The 20,076-nt window shown below is 38.8% G+C and overlaps 1 protein-coding gene across 2 annotated transcripts in view; it reads right to left on the bottom strand.

The window, feature by feature from the left end:
- Positions 1 to 6,692: 6,692 nt before the first annotated feature.
- Positions 6,693 to 20,076, bottom strand: part of PRRX1 (paired related homeobox 1) — a 144,081-nt gene continuing 130,697 nt past the window's right edge. For both annotated transcript variants that reach the window (XM_051856117.2, XM_070076717.1), the window contains one exon: positions 6,693 to 6,916. The gene's annotated coding sequence lies outside the window, so the exon portion shown is untranslated. The remainder of the gene's footprint in view (positions 6,917 to 20,076) is intronic.

The following is a 20,076-nucleotide window of genomic DNA, read 5'->3' as shown; positions in this document are numbered from 1 at the left end:
TCAATTATAGCTCCTAACAGACACAGATACAGCTCACTGTCAATGTCTGGACAAAAACTTTACTCTTCTGTAATATGGAATTTCGCCATGCTGGCAAGCCAGAAGGCTTTTATTCTCTTTCTGTCTTTTGTTTTAACCTGCAGTGGCCTGTGTTTATTCCTGCAGACAGGCAGTGCTGCCCACAAGGCTGGCCACAAGTCTCACAGTGGCCACGTGGCCAGGGCAGGTCCGAGAGTGGCTGTGAGTCCGGCCAGGTGGAGCAGGCCAAGCCTTGGGCCTCCACAGGCAGCTCCTCCTAGGCTGTGGGCTGAGAACACACCCTCAGGAGAGGCAGGGAAGCGAGGTGAGTGCTGTCCCTCCCGGTTCTCTATGTTTCTGCCCTTGAAGCCATGGGCCCAGCCAGAGGATGGTCACCCCATTGCACACACTCCTGCATTAAAGGAATGTGAAATTGCTCAGTGCTCACATGACCCAGTAGGAAATTTATGATTTCGCTTGAACATCTGAGGTCTGAACAGGTTTTTTAATTTTGGGAGATTGGGGGGGGGGGGTGAATGTAGAGGAACTGGAACGCTTAATTCCTTTTAGAATAACTCTCTAACACAGTACTCCAGAGTTGCTTCCCTTGGCCCCTCCAAGCTCGTCTTGTAACTAGCCCTATTGTTTCTGTTATAAACCATAAATCAAGATCTACAACGTTGCTAGATATTGATTCTCTGATTTGTTTCTCATTCTGAGGTATAAACTACAGCCAGTCTTATTTTCTTAACCCTCATTAGAATCCTCTCCTAGACTTTTAATATTTCTGTTTGTTTCCTTTTCTTCCCCACTTAGCTTATGCTTAAACTGTTTCTTGGGTCTTTCACAGTAACTAGAATCAGTCAGTTATGCTTCTGATTCTGTTGTTTGCAACTAAATCACTCCCCAAGTGACGAGCTTACTTTTTCTATTTCATTGTGTTAGGGAAGCAGCTGAATCCTCACAGTGCGAGGGATATGGGATTATTTCTCCCATTTACTGACAGGGACCCATACATAATTAAGTTAACATCTAAGAGCCCCAATCTGCACATTTAAAGCAATAAATTTTATTTGAAGAAGTTAAATGAAATTTTATGTGTAGATCTTGAGCTTTTTTAAAATAAGAACTTAATTCTGCCTTCCAGGTATTCCCATTTAATTGAGAAAATGGGACACACAAACTTCTTAGTAATGATCAGTATTTACATCTATGCTTTATAATATCTCGTGCACTATTCTAAGTGTACTGTTGTATTTATTTGCTTACTTAACTGTTGAAAGAATCCTGTGAAATAGGCGTTATGATTCATACTTGATAGATGAGGCCAAGGGGTCTCTTACTCCAGGACCTGTGATCCTAACTCACATGAAAAGTATGCTTTCACAGCTGTCTTAGGAGCACCACTAGAGAGACACAGGCAACACACTCAGCCAAATTCACAGGACAGAAAGAGTGCTATGTTTCAGACAAGCAACAGAAGGTTGTGCAGGAAGAGGAGACCACACTTCTAAGATGTCAACTTACTAATGTTCCAGAAATGCAAACTATTTGATGTGATGTTATCACAAGTATTTTCCCTCTATTGAGTCCTTCCCACCTTCCATGGTCCAACCATTATTGATTCTGAAAACTCAGCAAGTCTCATTCCCTCCAAGAGATGCCCCCAGACCCTCATTGAGTGAGGTATTCCTATGTGCACCCAGAACTGATGTGTCATATACATAGGTCCTAGAAGTATGGGCTCATTTTTCTGCTTAGACTTACCGGTTTGTGGACTCTGGGAATGCAGGGCTGATCACTGTCTCACTTGCTGCTTTGCTCACAATATCTACCTGGCGCGTGGTAAATGCCCAATCAGTAATTATTGAATGGATGTGGAATGAGGGCCCCCAGCAGTGAAATCCACAGAGACAAATCTGGCTAAAGATAGAATGTTTGGAGTAAAAACATTTGCAAATTTACCAATGTCAAAATGCCATGGCCCCTTCAAGAACTTGATTGCAAAAATATAGATGATCAAACACCATGCAGATAATTAAGTTAGAAAAGAAGCCAGAGAAAACTTCTTGAGGATTGGGTAAAAAAATATGAAAATAGTATTTTATGAATACATTCAGTCTGCAATAAGACAATGACCTCTGTATGATCACAACTAGTCATTCTGAATGGATAGTGGTTATTATAAATTCAGTGCAGGTGTGTGTGTGTGTGTGCATATGCGTGTGTATTCCTCAATGAAGGTTTGTGATGAATAATTTTATAGATAATGGGAATTCCAAGTTCACGCTGTTTTGTCCTAAACTACCCTCTCAAAAATCTCACACTCATAGAAATAATATTGGCTCTTTTTTTGACATAACATTTTGATTACACTGGCTCCAGCAAGTCTGGAGTTTTTTCCCTATCTGCATGCTTTTTAAAAGAAAAAGCATTTTGGTCATGACAGACCAATACATGCACCTGAAACATTTACTGAATAATCTAAGTGCTGGAATATGTGCCAGGAAGGAAATAGGAAGAGTTATAGGATTGAAGACATGGCAGGAATTATGAGACAAATTGCTAGGGATGTCCTCATGGGTAGAAGAGGGATCATGGGTGCCTTTTGGGAACAATTTCAATCAGACAGAGAACAATTTGGGGAATGTTGTGGAGTAGGTAGAGGAAGTGGGTGGCGATCCTTGTCAAAAAGGATGGCAATAGGCTGGTGCCGCGGCTCACTTGGCTAATCCTCCACCTGCAGCGCTGGCACACCGGGTTCTAGTCCTGGTTGGGGCGCCGGTTCTGTCCTGGTTGCTCCTCTTCCAGTCCAGCTCTCTGCTGTGGCCCAGGAAGGCAGTGGAGGATGGCCCAAGTGCTTGGGCCCTGCACCCACATGGGAGACCAGGAGGAAGCACCTGGCTCCTGGCTTCAGATCGGCGAAGCGTGCTGGCCATAGCGGCCATTTGGAGGGTGAACCAATGGAAAAGGAAGACGTTTCTCTCTCTCTCTCTCTCTCTCTCTCTCTCTCTCTCTGTCTAACTCTGCCTGTCGAAACAAACAAACAAACAGAAAGGATGGCAATAGATAACAGAAAGCAAGAACTGGGATAGCATTTGTGACACAGAGAGCCTAGGAGGGTGCTGACCCTAGGAATTTTTTATTAATGCGCAGTAAAATTGACTTTTTCTTTCCTTTCACTCCTGTGAATTAACACAAGTATGGATCCTTATAACCACCACCACAATGAGGACACGATCTTTTTTCAGTCTCCCTCTCACAGTTTCTACACCCTCCAGCAAACACTGATCTGTTCATCATGATAGTTTTGTCTATTAATAAATGGGATTTTAAAAGAATCATTCAGCATGTAAAATTTTGAGACGGACTTCTTTCCATCAACAAAAGGTCTTTGCAGTTCATCTAATTAATCTATCAGTCTTTCATTGCTGAGTAGTACACCATTCCATAGATGTATCTCAGTTTATTTGTTTTACTATTAAAGGAAATTTGAGTTTGTTCCAGCTCTTTGGCAACTGTGAAATAGAGCTGCTACAAACATTTCAGTATAAGATTTTGTGAGAACATATGTTTTCATTTCTCTAAAGTAAATATTTAGGAGTGGTATTGCTGGGTCATGTGGTATGTGTTTGCTTAACTTTACAGCAAATGCTCAATTGTTTTCCAGAGTGGTTGCACCATTTTTGCATTCCCAACAGCAACTGATCCTTGCTCTGCATAATTGCCAGCTGTATAGAGATAATTCACTTTACTATCCAGTGGCTATGGATATTAAACATTATGTAATAAGTTTATTTGCTATCAAAGGATACTTTGGTGAATTGTCCATTCATTTTGCTCATTTTTAAATTGCATTGTTTGTGGTCTGTTGTGTTTTGAAAATCCTTTGTATATTCAGGATCCAATTCCTTTGTCAAATATGTGATTTGAAGATATTTTCTTCCATTCTGTAATTTACCTTTTCATTGCTTTAAGATGTGTTTTTCCGAACATATTCTGAAGTTTGACAAAGCCTAAGTTATCAGTTTTTCTTTAATGAATCATATGTATGATGTATGATATAATGTCTAAGAATCCTTTGCTTAATCCCAGGATACAAACATTTTCTTTTTTTTATATTCCCTCTCTTTCATTGAATTGCCATTGTGCCTTTGTCAAAAATCAACAGGCCAAAATGAGATGGGTCTCTTTCTGTATTCCTTATTCCATCATGATCTTTTGTCTATAACTCTGATGATAGAACTTCAGCTTTTATTAACTCTTCACTTTGGGGTGATGTGATCCCTCCAACTTTATTGCTCTTTTTCAAAATTATTTTGATTCTTCTAAATCCTTTTCATTTTCTTATAAGTTTTAAAATGAATTGGTCGAGTTCTACCAAAAGTTCTGTTGAAAGTTTTATTGCAATTGTACTAATTCTCTTGGACAATGTGGAGAAAATTAGACATTGATGTCAATTGACTGTACCTTTTAACATACCTGTATCTCTGATCATCATTTGCAATACAGAGTTTTAGCCCCTGCCTGTCCCCAGTGATGATCTAAGGAATGCACTTTCTTTGAATTATTATTTACTATGGGTTCAAGTTTCCATTTTAGTGAAGTTATGTTTTAACTGATAGATTTTTGTTTGGTAGATATGGAGGTAATTTTGCCTCATAGAAAAGATATCCCAAAAGTTATGCATCATTCCCCTAAAGGACATAACAATCTTTGTATCTGACCAAGAATCTTATTATAACATGCCTTTATTAGGTTACCTGTAAGTTTCCAGGTTCTGAAATACCCTTTGAACTAGTGGTGTATATTAGTTTGCTATTGCTATCATACTAACATGCTACAAGCTGGGTGTTTTAAGTAAGAGAAACTCATTTCTCAGTCATGCAGCTAGAAGTTCAAGATCAAAATGTCAACAGCATGTTTGATTTCTCCTGCAGCCTCTCTTCTTGGCTTACAGAGTGGCACCTTCTCATTTTGTCCTCACACAATCTTTACTGGCACCTCTGTGTGTCTCAATTTTCTTGTGCCATAAGGACAGCTGTCAGAATGGATTAGGGCCCACTCTAGAGACTTTAGTTTGATTACATCTTTGAAGACTTGATACTCAAACTAAGTCACATTTTGAGGCTCTGGGGGTTAGATCTCTTACAAATTTTGGAGGGATACAACTCAGCCAATAACACTAATGCATCATCTTGTCCCCTTATAATTAATTAACTGAATAAAATCTTAGACATATTCATGTGCTTGAGAGCGATAATTTTAATTTATTGAAGATGACATTTTAACACTCTTCAGTATAGTTCTGATGTGGCTTTTGACCTGCATTCTGGAACATAAAGGTCCACTGAGACTTGCTAGTGGCAGACTGGGTAGTAAAGAGTGGGCACAAATAGACCAATATTTTACAGAACACATTTTCTTTTTTCTTTTTGAATTTCTTTTTTAATAAATTTTATTCTTTAGTTTTAAGGTTTCACAATTTTAACATTTTTCCACATTCACTTTATAAATAGGTATTATATGCATACACATAAATCCTATTTTTCTTTAATATAAAAAAATGAGGAATTCATGACAATGATCATAACATGGGGAAGGAAGGGCACATTAATGTGAAAATGGTATAATTCAGTGAAGCAATATTTATAACCATGTAACAAGTAATATGACAGCCACACACTTTTTATACTCTCTATATTAATTTCCACAAATAAGAGAAAACATGTGATATTTGTCTTCCTGAATCTGGCTTATTTCACTTAGCATAATGATCTCCAGTTCCATTCATTCATTGCAAATTTCAGTTTTATATATTGCCACATCTTTTTTATTAATCATTAGTTGATGGGCATCTAGACGTGTTCTATATCTTTGTTATAGTGAGTTAGGCTGCTATAAATATAGAGGCACAGAAACTTTGTTTAAAAAGGTTTATTTATTTATTGGAAAGACAGAGTTACAGAGAGGGAGGAAGGGGGAGGGGGAGAGGGAGGGAGGGAGGTCTTCCTCCTCAAAGAGAGAAGTTTACTCCCCAGTCACAATGGCTGGGACTGGGCCAGGCTAAAGCCAGGAGCCAGGAGCTTCTTCTTTGACTTCCACTTGGGTGCAGAAGTTCAAGCCTTGGGCCATCCTCCATTGCTTTCCCATGCACATTAGCAGAATGCTGGATCAGAAGTAGAGCAGCTGGCACTCAAACCAATGCCCATATGGGATGCCAGCATCACAGGCAACAGATTAACCTGCTATATGACAATGACATTCCCTGGAGTTCTGAAACTTAACAACAAAACAAACATTGCAGTTAAGAAATGGTCAAAGGGTATGAACAGATTTTTTTCAATGGAAGAAATACCAATAGTGAATAGGTACATGAAAAAAATGCTCACTATCACTAGCCATCTGGGAAATGCAAATAAAAACCACAATGAGGTATAAACTCACTCTAGTTAGAATGGCTACTATCCAAAAGGAAAAATTACAAATCCTATTGAGGTTATGGAGAAAAGGATATTCTAATACAATATCACTGGAAATGCAAATTGGTACAACCATAATGGAAAACAGTATGGAGATTCCTCAAAAAACTAAAAATGGATCTACCATATAACCCAGCTATATCCTGGGAATATATCCAAAGTAAGTGAAATCAACTTATAAAACAAAATACATTTTTTTAAGATTTATTTTATTTATTTGTAAGACCATTACAGACAGAGGTAGAGACAGCCAGAGAGGTCTTCATCTGATGGTTCACTCCCCAGATGGCTGCAACAGCTGGAGCTGTGCTGATCCAAAACCAGGAACCAGGAGCTTCTTCCAGGTCTCCCACGTAGGTGCAGGGGCCCAAGGACTTGGGCCATCTTCTACTGCTTTCCCAGGCCATAGCAGAGAGCTGGATGGAAAGAGGAGCAACCGGGACTCAAACGGGCGCCCATATGGGATGCTGGCACTTTAGGCCGGGGCTTTAGCCTGCTGCACCACAGCTCTAGCCCCACAAAATACATTTTCTAATTAATTATTCTCTAACCCCATAGTTGTCTCCAATGTGTGTTGAACAAGAATAACAGAATTCCACTGGCTTTTGCTATATTCTGCTTTCTTAGAACCTTAGTCCTCCCCCAGGCAATGTAACAAATGTGCTTGTGATCCAGCACAATTGGACGTCATTTGGCGCAGTTACATCTGCCAGACACTGAAGGACGTCCAGATCTTCTGAGACTGCCACTCTTCTGCAAAGTGCTAAATTTCCTTCTGGTGCCAAGGGTATGTCCCAGTTTTTTGTCACAAATTCCTGCAAGTCCCATGCTTCTAGAACTGAGATGGCCTGAGGCAAAGTAAGGCAGTGCTTTTCTCTATCAGAGTAATCCCAAAGTGATTTCCCTCTGTAGTAAAGTTCTGCAAAATGTTTCATAAACAGCTTTGTTGTGGTGGTGGTTGTTTTGTTTTTAGTTTTTTGCTTTACTTAGGATTTGGTCTTAAGTTCAGTGGAGACCAGGTTGCAAGACAATTTCTGTTGATGGACTCGAAATTCTGTTTATAATTTTTCCTCCTTTCTGATAATTGAATTCTTACTACTTGGCCAGATTTATTCACTTTGGCTCTTTCTTCCCTGCAGATGAGTTTTATTCATGGGATTCCTTATTTCTTTGCAAAAAGACACGCTGTGATCATCTCACCATTTCACCAGTGTTCAGAAAGACCCCAAAACAGCCATGCAAGATCTGTAGCAGAGCCTTCCCAAGAGTTTGGACATCCACTTAAGACTCATTACAACTTAATTTAAGGTAATGATTAAAGCATCTCGGAGTAGAGAATATTAATACAATGGAGTTTGCAGGCAGGAAGAGCAAAGTCAGACCCAATAAGCAGATTATTCAGGACCCCTAGACCTAGGATTCAAATCCAGATCTCATGATTCCAAACACTATTTCTCTTTCCCCCAAACCATAAACAAAGACTTCTGCCAGCCTGCCTCCTGCTGTCAATGGAGTCAGCCAATTATTCAAGTTCCTTCTGTTTGCTAATTATAGAAAAGTGTAGCAGAATTTGAATACCATGTCAGTGAACTGGACTGGAGATCAGTGTAACATGACACAGCAAAGAATGAAGGCCAGTGATGTGATCTGAACATGAGTTGAGTGTGCCACAGGGCTCCTGTGCAGAAAGCTTGGACCCCGCATGATGACACTGGGAGGTGGGGAAACCTTTAAGAGGAGGTGCCTTGTGGAAGGTGGTTAGGTGGTTGAGGGCGTCATTCTCAGAAAGCATTAAACACTTGTCTCCTGGAGAAAGCTAGTTGTTATAAAAAGCGGGACTGGTCTCTGCTCATTCTGCCTCCCAGTCTCACCATGTGTCATCCCCTGTCACACACATTCCCATCATGATGTCATCACCATGCTGTTATACAGCCAGAGGAACTTTACCAGATGCCAAACACATGGAGCCACCAATCATTGGTTTTTGGCTTCCAGAACTCCAAGCTAAGTAGACTTCATTTCTTCACAGAGTTCCCAGCCTCAGGTATTTTGTTGTAGAAATACAAATAGGACTAATATAGCCAGAGACATTGTAGCCACAAACAACTCTATCTGAATTCTACCTCTACCATTCACTTGGATACATTTCTTTAACTTTCTAAGCCTCAATGTCCCATATGCAAAATACAGGTCATAAGAACTACCCCCATAGATTTGCTAGGGAAGGAGTTTGCATGCACAGGTTTTAGTCCTGTTCCTCAAATGTAACACTTCCTCAGTAAATGGTCATGGTGGTTATTGACTCATGAATTACTTTTATTTTGAAGATATTAGGTAATATGGTAAGTGTATATCTGAGAATATTAGGTAAATCATATTCAGCATATCTTATTTATGAATAAGACCATCTTATCATGGGTCATAAGTTTCCACAGTTCAAATGGCCTCCATCATTTGCAATTAGGCCAGTTCTGAAACTGGCAGTCAGGATTGCACCACATTGCACTGCAGAGCACAGTTCAGGAAATGAGATGTAAAGAAATGAATTAGAGTCTGGGTAGGATTTATGATATTCAGAGTGTATTGAAAATGGTGGAGGTTGAATTTCAGCATTTTTACTTCAACAAAACACATAAAGCAAAAATTTATTTTGAGGTATACTTTCAAAGGATCATTTTTAAACTCATAATTAGCATCTTCATTCTGCTGACTGCTGGGAAGTAAAATGAAACCATTGGCCTTTTCACTTGTAATCAGTTGTTTATGCTTCTTTGGTAAAAGCTATAAATACAGGTTTTCCCAAGGCACATTTTTTCTTTTTTTGAAGAAAAACAACAGATTAAGAAACAAAATACCACATTTCCAGATCATCATATTTACAGACCATAATAATTTTAGGGAGATAATGTTGAAAAACCAACCTGAAGAGAATTTATGAGGTGCTTATTCTGTATTGAGCAATATGAAGAACTTACATAACTCTAACTTTGAACACTAATTGACTATTTAAAACAGGACTGAAACACACAAAGTAATAATAAGCAACTCAGTTTCACAAACAATGAAAGTAATACATGAAAATAACACAGATTGGGGGCTGGCGCTGTGGCATAGCAGGTGAACTGACAGTGCCGGCATCTCATATGGACACCAGTTCAAGACCAGGCTGCTCCACTTCGGATCCCCCTCTCTGCTATGGCCCGGGAAAACAGTAGAAGATGGCCTAGGTGCTTGGACTCTTGCACCTGCATGGAAGATCTGGACGAAGCTCCTAGCTCCTGGCTTTGGATCAACATAGCTCCTGCCATTGCAGCCATCTTGGGAGTGAACCAGCACATGGAAGACTCTCTCTCTCTCTCTCTCTCTCTCTCTCCCTCCCCCCTCCCTGTCTCTGCCTCTGCCTTTCAAATAAAAACATAAATCTTTAAAAAAAAAATACAGAATGATCTCATCCAATTTTCATGTTGAATTTGAAAGAACAGAACGATTATCCAACAGCCTGTGTGAAAACTCACCTATGATGTTATGCTTCCAAAGAGAAATGATGAAAACCCAAAAGAATAGTAGGTGTGGAAGAAAAGAGTTGATTGTATCAGCTTATGAATCGGTTAAAAAGACCATATGGGTAACAGATACATTTCCAGTGACACCATTTTATCATATAAATTTCTGTATTTCCATTGGGTAGTGTTACAGTTGCTCATATAGAGGTGGGCATTTGGTGCACTGGTTAAGGTGCTGCTTGGGTTGCCTGCAACACATATTAGACTGCCTAGATTTGAGTCTCAGCTCCACTCCCAATTCCAACTCCTTGCTAATGTATACCCTGGGAGACAGCAGGTGAAAGCCTGAATGGTTGGGTCCCTGCCACCCATACGGGAGTACCAAATTGAATTCCCAGCACCTGACTATAATATGACCCAGCCACACTGTTGCAGACATTTGGGATATAAATCAGCAGATAGGAGCATTCTGTTTCTCTGTCTTTCAAATAAAATAATAAATAAAATTTTACAGTCACTCTATGTAGATGTTTGCTCCCAGTGTTTTAGAAGGCCCCAAAGATATATATATAGATGTATATGTGCATGTATGTATATGAATATGTATTATGCACATAATATCAGGTACATAGATAATTAGATATATAGGTTATAGGAAAAAAGATAGATAGATAGATGATACACAGATACAGATACATAATATATATAAATACATAGTCACACAAAGATACTATGAGGGATACTGTTCATTTCTACTTGGGACATATTATGACAGAAGTGGTAATGAAATACATATTCCTGGGAGTCTATTAATGATGAGTTTCACACAAAACTGAAACTAAAAAAATGAAAATAGTTTTTCTAATAAATATAATGATAACAAATGCAATGGGTAGATGAGAGATAAGTGTCAAATACTAGAAAAAGTTATAAGAATAGAGAATATATCAGATAATGATAAAAGCTATGAAAGACCATTATTATGTAAAAAAAAAAAAAAAAAGCTGAGGGGAGATGGATGTTCAGGGAAGACTTCTCTGAGAAACTGAAAGACACTTCAGGAGAGACCCGAAAGACAGAAGAAACCTGCCAAGAAAATATCTGGACAAGGCCGGCGCCACGGCTCAGTAGGCTAATCCTCCGCCTGCTACGCCAGCACCCCGGGTTCTAGTCCCGGTTGGGGTGCCAGATTCTGTCCCAGTTGCTCATCTTCCAGTCCAGCTCTCTGCTGTGGCCCAGGAGGGCAGTGGAGGATGGCCCAGCTCCTTGGGCCCTGCACCTGCATGGGAAACCAGGAGAAGCACCTGGCTCCTGGCTTCAGATCAGCGCGGTGCGCCGCTGTGCAGCGGCCATTGGGGGGTGAACCAATGGAAAAGGAAGACCTTTCTCTTTGTCTCTCTCTCTCTCTCACTGTCCACTCTGCCTGTCAAAAAATAAATAAATAAAATAAAATATCTGGACAAGCATTACAAATAGATTCTAAATCTGTTTGTAAAGGACCCAAAAGGGAACATGTTCTGTTTGGTAGTAGAACAGAAAGAGAGCTAGCGTTCAGTGAGCAAAGAGTAACACGAGGAGAAGTTAGAGACACTGCAGGATGCCTCAGTGCGTTTGTGCTGTGATCACAGAATATGGTAAGCTGTGTTATTTATAAAGGACAGCAATTTGTTTCTCATGGTTCTTGAGGCTGGAAAGTCCAACATTAAGGGGCAGACATCTGAGGAGGATCTTGTGGTTGTATCTCATGACGAAAGGTGCATTTAGTGGAGGGACAAAGAGGAAGAAGGGGAGAAAGGAGGAGAATGACCTCAGCTTTTCACAAGGAACCCAGCTGCGGATTGAAAAAGAAGCCACTCCCTTGATAAAGGCATTAACGTACTCATGAGAACAGAGCCCCCACGACCTAATCATCTCCCAAAGATCCAACTTCTTAACAGTTTTACAGTAGCCATCAGATTTCAGCCTGGGTTTGAGAGGGGACAATTATTCAAGGTCTTTATCATCTAGGTTCTTATAAGCTAAAGTGAATTATTCTAAGTGTTATGGGAAGACACTGGGTATTGAGCAATGCTGATATTAGTAACACTTTTAAAAGATTACTGATGTATATACAGTGAGTTACCTATGTACAGATGGGAAGATGATTACGGTGGTCAAAAGGAAAGTTGATAGTAAATGGATGAAGAATGATTTTTTTAATAAATGGGTAATTAACATTTATTGGCAGCCAGATCCATACAAGAGAGACGAAAAGCAAAGATTATTTAAGGGATGTGATACCTGAAAGAATCTGTGAAGGTAAGAGCCATGAAATTGGGGCATAGGGAGTACCATCTCAGGGATGATGATAAATTGTTTGGGAATTAACAAGAGTTGGTGATGAAATGCACATTCCCAGGAGTCTGTGGACATTGCAAGACTGAAACTAATAAAAACCAAAAAAAATAGAAAAGATTCATTCTGATTGGATGATAAAATCAGAAAAGTGAAATGTATAAAGGGACAAGAGGAGAAAATTACATTTCTTTAAGAACACTTTCATTCATTTAATAAAGAATTTTAATTTTTGCTTAAAGCTACAGTCTCCTTTTTCTGATTGATGAGGGCTACTGTTGTGTGAGCTAGTAGTGCCTGTTGACCTTGAAAATGTTGCCTAGCATTTGCTGCCTAGGCATTCACTTACCATAGTCTGAGACAATAGGATCTTAATAACTTCCCAGCTTACGTGAAGAATGCCATTTGTCCATTCCTCTTTCCATGAGATGTTCAGTTCTTTAATGCCTAGTCTTGTGTTTCATTCATCTTTACAGGCTCTGCATTTTCTAGACCAGAGATTTGCATTTATGAACAAATAATATTAGCACAACTCTTTCCTCATATTACCCTATAAGAAGATTATGTTTTCCATTTCCTTATTTCCCCAAAGCATTTTTGCTCTTTTATGGCTAATTTTCACTCTGAATATTGTTGCAAACTTGGGCTATTTTTTATCCAATTTGCATGGCTGATGCAGTTTCAGAAGGCAGCCATTAATGAAGACTCATATGAGATTATTCTAGAGAATAATGAGCTAGAGAATGAGCTAGATAATTCTAGAGAATTGTGAGCTTGGACAATATAGAAAAGAAATGAAGTCTGCCCTCCTAAAGATCCTAGGAAAAGGCCATAAAAATATCACATGGAGACAGGCAATATTGGTAACCTAAAATTATCTCACATAAGGCATCAAGAAAAAGCCAAAGATGCTACAAGAGAGGATACAAACCCTGAGCAATTTGAGCTTAGACTCTTTCCAACTACCACTAGGCATAAAGAAGTCCAAAAAATTCTCAAAATTCTGTTTCCTGATACTTAGAAATACCATCTGGCAAATATCTAAAAATAAGACACTAATAAAAAGACAAATACCATCCCCAGGTAATGAGTGGGAGTGGCCAACAAAATACCACCACAAATCATAAGCAACCAAAAGCCTTAGACCTCTAATGAGCCATTGTCTCCCTGCGGATCCCTTCAGCATTCATCCCCATTCATCCCTGACTCATGCTTCTCCTGAGGTCTGCCCCACAATGCAGGAAAAAAGTCCCGTTTCTCCCCTCACTGCAGATGTGGCCTCAGCAGAGAGGATGCTGTCCATGACTTCACTTGCTCATAAACTTGCTAATGTCCAAGGGTTGCTGTGAAAATCGGTCTAACAATAAATCAAGTTTCCATAGTCACACCTCTGCCATCAGATGGTGCATTAGACACAACTCTTACCCTATTTTAAAATGTGTTTCATCCAATTGGTATTTGGTTTAACTCTCCCCAAATCTACCCTCTAGGAGGACTTTGTCTTCATATAAAGCAAATAACACTGTCAGAAAATTTATCCTAATAATTAGCTTGAATTTATTGCCCTAAAAGCACTAAATTATTCTAAATTTTTCTCCTTCATAGACATGGGAAACTTTAAAACATACACACATGCCTCCTGAATTATGCTGGTTTAATCAGGAAGAGTTGAACCTCTCATTATTCAAATCATTCACATTTTTCCTTTAATTCTCCATCAGTCACCAGTATCTCTACTGCACTGGGGGACCCAATTCCAACATTTAAACATCTCAGTACAATCCTAATTGGAAGTCCTCTATTTAAAAATAAAAACAGCAATCCTCTTATTGATATATGAAGTGTCACTTTAATTTTCTACTTACTATAACCCATGGATGATTTTCATAACCTAACCTTTTCCTGGATAACAGTATGAAAGGGAAATCTTCTATACTGTGTTGTTTTAGAGAATAAAAGTCTTTTAGCATACCCATTTACATTCTTTTCAATTCTTTTGTGCTTTTTTTTTCCAGTGGTATTCCCATCTATTTATATCTGTAGCTTTGAAACATTTGAAACATTCCCTGGCCAGCGCTGAGGCTCACTAGGCTAATCCTCCACCTGTGACACCAGCACCCCAGGTTCTAATCCCAGTTGGGGTGCCGGTTCTGTCCCATTTGTTCTTCTTCCAGTCCAGCTCTCTGCTGTGGCCCGGGAAGGCAGTAGAGGATGGCCCAAGTGCTTGGGCCCTGCACCCACGTGGGAGACCAGGAGGAAGCACCTGGCTCCTGGTTTCAGATCGGCGCAACTCACCGGCCATAGCGGCCATTTGGCGGGTGAACCAATGGAAGGAAAACCTTTCTCTCTGTCTCTCTCACTGTCTAACTCTGCCTGTCAAAAAAAAAGAAAAAAAAAAAAAAAAAGAAACATTCCCTGAGCAATGCAATTGATGTACTTTGATTTGCTTCTTTAACCTAATTTCAGGCTGCACCCATAGATGCAGCCAAGTTAAACTTTATCTTCAAGTAACGCTAAACAATACTGATTGGGACAGGCAACTGGCAGAGCTTAGCAATTCACCAGTATTCTTGGGATTCTATTAACTTTTCCCACTTAAATCTCATGTCTTATTGCTTGGCACTCATTCAATTGATTGGCAAACTCTCCATTGTGACAGTATCTCTAAGTTTTGCTTTGCTTGGCAGAAGCTCTGACACTGTTTAACACCATATGATCACTAATTCCAAAATTACAGTCAGAAATTATGCAGGATTTTAATTCTGCGATGACTGTATTCGTTAGATTTTTGCTTTGTTTCTCTTGGAACTCATCTATTTCTAAATATTCTGACCCAAAACTTAAAAATAAAGAAAAAATATTCTCTTTGGCCTTTTGTGATTACCAGCAGATAAATTTTAAAAGTATAAGTTGAATAATAGCTACCAAGCCAACAGTGGAATGTAATCTAAACACTTCAAGGAAAATAAAATCCACATATGACTAACTTGTTATTTGAGACTGTGAGAACGTAGATTGTGCCAAATGTGAGGCTCTCACTAACCCTTACCACATACCTGACATCAGAATAAGTCACTCAGAAAGAGTTTAGCCAACACCATGACTTTCTCTAAACATTTCCCTCAAGCATCCTTTAGTGGAAGTTTAAATTTCACATCTTCAGGCTAAAATGAAATTCCTTAAATCTTTCCTTGCATGACTTGTTTTGAAACAGAATAAGCTTTCTCCTGATTGACCAAAATAATTATGCCTGTGTGCAGTTTCCAAGATTTAAATTGGGAATAAATCTTAACAGGATAAAAAGTCTGGCCCTGTTCTTTGGGTATAAAGAAGTAGGGGGGTGGGGAACATGCTCTTAGAAGGATTTAAAGAGAATTCAGTGTTTTTGGACATGGCGTGCAGCGCTACCTTCTGAATATCTGTTACCACCAACTCCAGATTACAAAATCTTGGGCAAAGCCTGAGCATTCCTATCTCCTAAGCAGCCTTTATGATTTACAAGATTTTTTCCATTCCCATATATTTATTCTGTTTTTTCCCCAGGTTTTTTCCTGATGGTTCCTATATTTAAAAGCATCAATTTTTTAATGAATTCAGAACTTGTTTTGCTGTTTGACATAAACTGAGAAATCTAACTTTTCTTCATGAATAGTCCATTCTATCCTCTAATTGAATTATATCTTAATTTTTATAGATATAAATATTTAAAAATTAGCAGGGATAGGCATTGCAATGCAGCTGGTTATGACACTGCTTGAGACACCAGCATCCCTTATTGGAGTGCCAGTCCAAGCCCTAGTTTTTCCATGTTTCTGACTCTAAGAGAGGCAGCAGATAATGGCTTATGTGTTTGGACCCCTGAAAACAATGTGGGGGAACCAGGAGTTCCTGGCCCCTGGCCACTGGCTTAGCCCTGGCTATTGCAGGCATTTTAGGGCATGAGTCAGCAGATGGAAAAATTCCCCTGCCTGTCTTCCCTCTCTCTCTGCCACTGTGACTTCCAAAATAAATCATTAGAAAAGTAAAGTAGCTGCATAATCAGATATCTATGACCCACTGATGTATATGAATCAAAGCCTTTTGTAATAAACTAATCTAACAAACTACCTATTTACACAAAGATGATTGCAGAAATAACCGTTGCCAATGAGCTATAGGCACAAAGATTATTGAATATAAAGCATTACCGGGAAGTAGCTATAGAAATAGGCATGCCTAAGTTTTAAAAGGGCCTGTTCCTGAACACGTGGCACTTGCATTCTCCTCTCTCTCTCTCCTCTTTCTCTCTTTCTCTCTGTCTCCTGACCTCTGTCTCTGTCTCCACCTCACTCTTACACTCTCCTTCTCCTTCTTTTCCTTCTTTGCCCCTTCCCTCCAGGCTGTCGGGTTTGCTGAATAAACTCTTTCCCTTAAAAAAAAAAGAAAAGAAATTGGAATGCCTTATTCATTCTCCTCTCTGTTAAATAAATGAATCTCTCATTACCTACTCATATTTCTACAACTCTAAACTTCCCACCTCTGTTTTCCATGGCTTAAAACTTCCTCTCAGAGCTCTATTTTCATGCCTGAAATCTTTGACTCCTGTTAAAATTCTCAAAGGAAGGGGTTTAGATCATGTTTTTCTAACATTCCAGTGACAGAAAGGCAAGAGAAGGCTTTAGAGTCGGAAAAACCTGGATTCAGACCTTGGTGTAATTGCTTCATCATTGACTCCTTTGGATACAGCAAGTGGCTACTCTGCTTCTCATTTTTCGTATATGTCCATTGGGAAATCTCTGGGGACATAAGGTCAGTAATAATGTGACTACATTGCTAATAACATAAAGTCATGAGTAGTTTTTTGTTGGGTGATCTTTCTTAATCCATAGGTTGACGATTCCTGAAAATTTTGACAACAGAGTTAGAGCATATGTTACTCAAAATTTCTGGACTTCGAGGTGGATAGATTTTGGGATTATTCATTCTTTGGAGAGAAAATGCATGTATTTTCACTGTGGAATATTTACATTGTGTTAGGCTAAAGCATTACGGCAAGTTTATATGTAGGGATAAACATGTGGCTATTTGGATAGCCAAATGCATGGAGCATGTGTATATTCACTATTTTTTCATGTAACCACTACCCTCTATCCTTTTTCTGACAACGCTCTCCCATCAAGATGCTCTGTGCTCCACTAACTAAAAGATAATCAAAGGATCCAAATTAGGCTATTCAAATACAAACTTTCTAGAAAGTGAATCTTGAGAACAATAACAAGAAGCAAAACCTTGTGAACATTATGCAACACAGAGCCAAGATACAAGAAAACCCATCCATCCTTTTCTGCTTCACAAATGTCTATAACTACCCTACTGTCTGTTCTTTGAAGAAAGTTTGCAATTTTCCCTTTGATTCATGGATTTGCTCTTGTTCTCAGAAATTCCTCTTCTCATGATAGTCAGAGTCCATTTCTATAACTAGCCATCAAAGAACCCGAACTAATGATCCTTATTTATAGACATGGATGTTGAAGTTTCAGAAACTAAATAACTTGCACAAAGTATGGTGGTGCCAAGAGATGAACCCAGATAGTTTAGTTTCAGAGCTAGCGTCCTTTTGTAGCTGGCTTTTGCTAACCATGCTATTTTTAATTTCCTAGGGTCGGTATCTTTCAAGGAAGTATATTGATGTGGAACTTTAGAAAAGCTACAATAATGTCAACAAGAAGCAAATGATACTATTAGAAAATTTTCTTAACTAGACCTCTTTCTACTTGCCTTTAGAATATTTGTATATTGACACACTGTTTTCCATTCCCTGAGTCTGAGGAGTTTGTGTTTGGCTTTTGGCCACAGTGAGTGGCTAGGTTTCCCCTGACTTAAGGACTATTTCTGAAGTCTGAAAGTAAGAGTCAAAAAGCCAAGCAAATTCACCAATAGCTGTACCTGTTAACTTCCCTTTCCTATCTGTCAATGGAAAAAATACTACACTTCATTTTCTACATACTATATTTCACTTTCTACATACTCCATCTAAATTATGGGTTACCTCATTCATTTAATAATTACTGGACACATTTTCTGTGCCACCTACTTCTTGCCTTTTCTTCCTTTTTATGAATGAATTGTGTATTCTTTTCTCTTTGCTCTTCTACATAACAACTAATCAATCTGCCAAAAAAAAAAAAAAAAAGAAAACCCGTTGAGATAAATCGTTCACTTTTGAGTATAGAGAGTTCATTTATCTATAATTATTATACTTACGTATTCATCAGAAATAGTCTTATGGCTAAATTTTTGCCACCATTTCTTGTCATAATTTTCTAAGTATTAGAGTATTTAGCAAAAGATATTCTCTCTTCCATCAAACATTGTCACTAAAAATTTTTATACACAGAAAAGTTGAAATAATGATAAAAATACATCCCAGATATCAAAGATCTGGATAGAATAACTATTAACATTCTGCTATTTCAAAGTAATTTCCAGACCATCATGATATTCCTGAAACTAAAGATATCCTTACATTTCTTAAGAATGAGAAGATTTTCTTAGGTTACCACAATATTATTCTTGCCCCAGGGAAAATTAAAAATAAACTCTTAATATAACATAATGCCAATCCACATTTAAATATCTCTCAGCTGTCCACAAAATATCTTAATTTTTCTCTGAGCAAAAAACTCAATCAGAATTTACCCATTGTATTTTATTATTATATCTCTTTAGTTTCTCTTAATTGAGAACAGTCCTGAATCTTCTTGTTTTTTAATGATGTTGAAATTTTGTAGAGACTGGACCAGTCATCATGTAGAACTCCTACAATCTGAATTTATTTGACTGATTATTTCCATCTGGATGTGATTTATCTTGTTTCTTTTATCTCCTGTATTCTAGAAGTTTGGCTTTAAGGAATAACTAGTTTCAAGTTAAACACATTGAATAATAATACTTTATAGAGAATACGCTTCACTTCATATTATATCAAATTAGGTAGCACATAAAATCAAATTGTCATCTTATTGGTGATGCCAAGTTTAAGCACTGATTAAAATATCAAGAGTTGGGGGCCGACACTGTGATGTAGTGGGTAAAGCCGCAGCCTGCGGTGCCAGCATCCCATATGGGCTCTGGTTCGAGTCCCTGCTGCTCCACTTTGGATCCAGCTCTCTACTGTGGCCTGGGAAAGCAGTAGAAGATGGCCCTGCATGGAAGACCCAGAAGCACCTGCATGGAAGACCCAGAAGCCCCTGGCTCCTGATCAGCACAGCTCTGGCTATTATGGCCGATTGGGGCGTGAACCAGTGGATGGGAGACCTCTCTCCCTCTGCCTCTCCTTCTCTCCATGTGTAACTCCGACTTTCAAATAAATATAATAAAATAAAATTAGTAAAATAAAATAAAAAGAAAGAGAGCTCTCCCTTTTAAAAAACAATATCGAGTTGGTTCTTTCCATAGTAATGCTTCTCTTTTAAAGATTTATTTATTTATTTGACAGGCAGTGGTACAGAGAGGTGAAGAGGGGGAGAGAGAGAGAGAGAGAGAGAGATTGATTTTCCTCTGGTTCACTCCCCAAAATGGCTACAATGGCCCAGAGTTGGGCCAATCCTAAGCCAGGAGCCAGGAGCTTCTTCCAGATTTCCCAGGTGAGTGCAGGGTCTCAAGGACTTGGATTATCTTCTACTGTTTTATCAGACTGTAGCAAAGAGCTGAATCAGAAGTAGAGCAGCTGAGACTTGAACCAGTGCCCATATGGGATG

This window comes from Oryctolagus cuniculus, chromosome 7, assembly GCF_964237555.1.
Source record: "Oryctolagus cuniculus chromosome 7, mOryCun1.1, whole genome shotgun sequence".
In the NCBI taxonomy this organism is placed as follows: Eukaryota; Metazoa; Chordata; class Mammalia; order Lagomorpha; family Leporidae; genus Oryctolagus; species Oryctolagus cuniculus.
The sequence above is the reverse complement of the archived record's forward strand: the minus strand, read 5'-3'. Positions and strand labels throughout refer to the sequence as shown.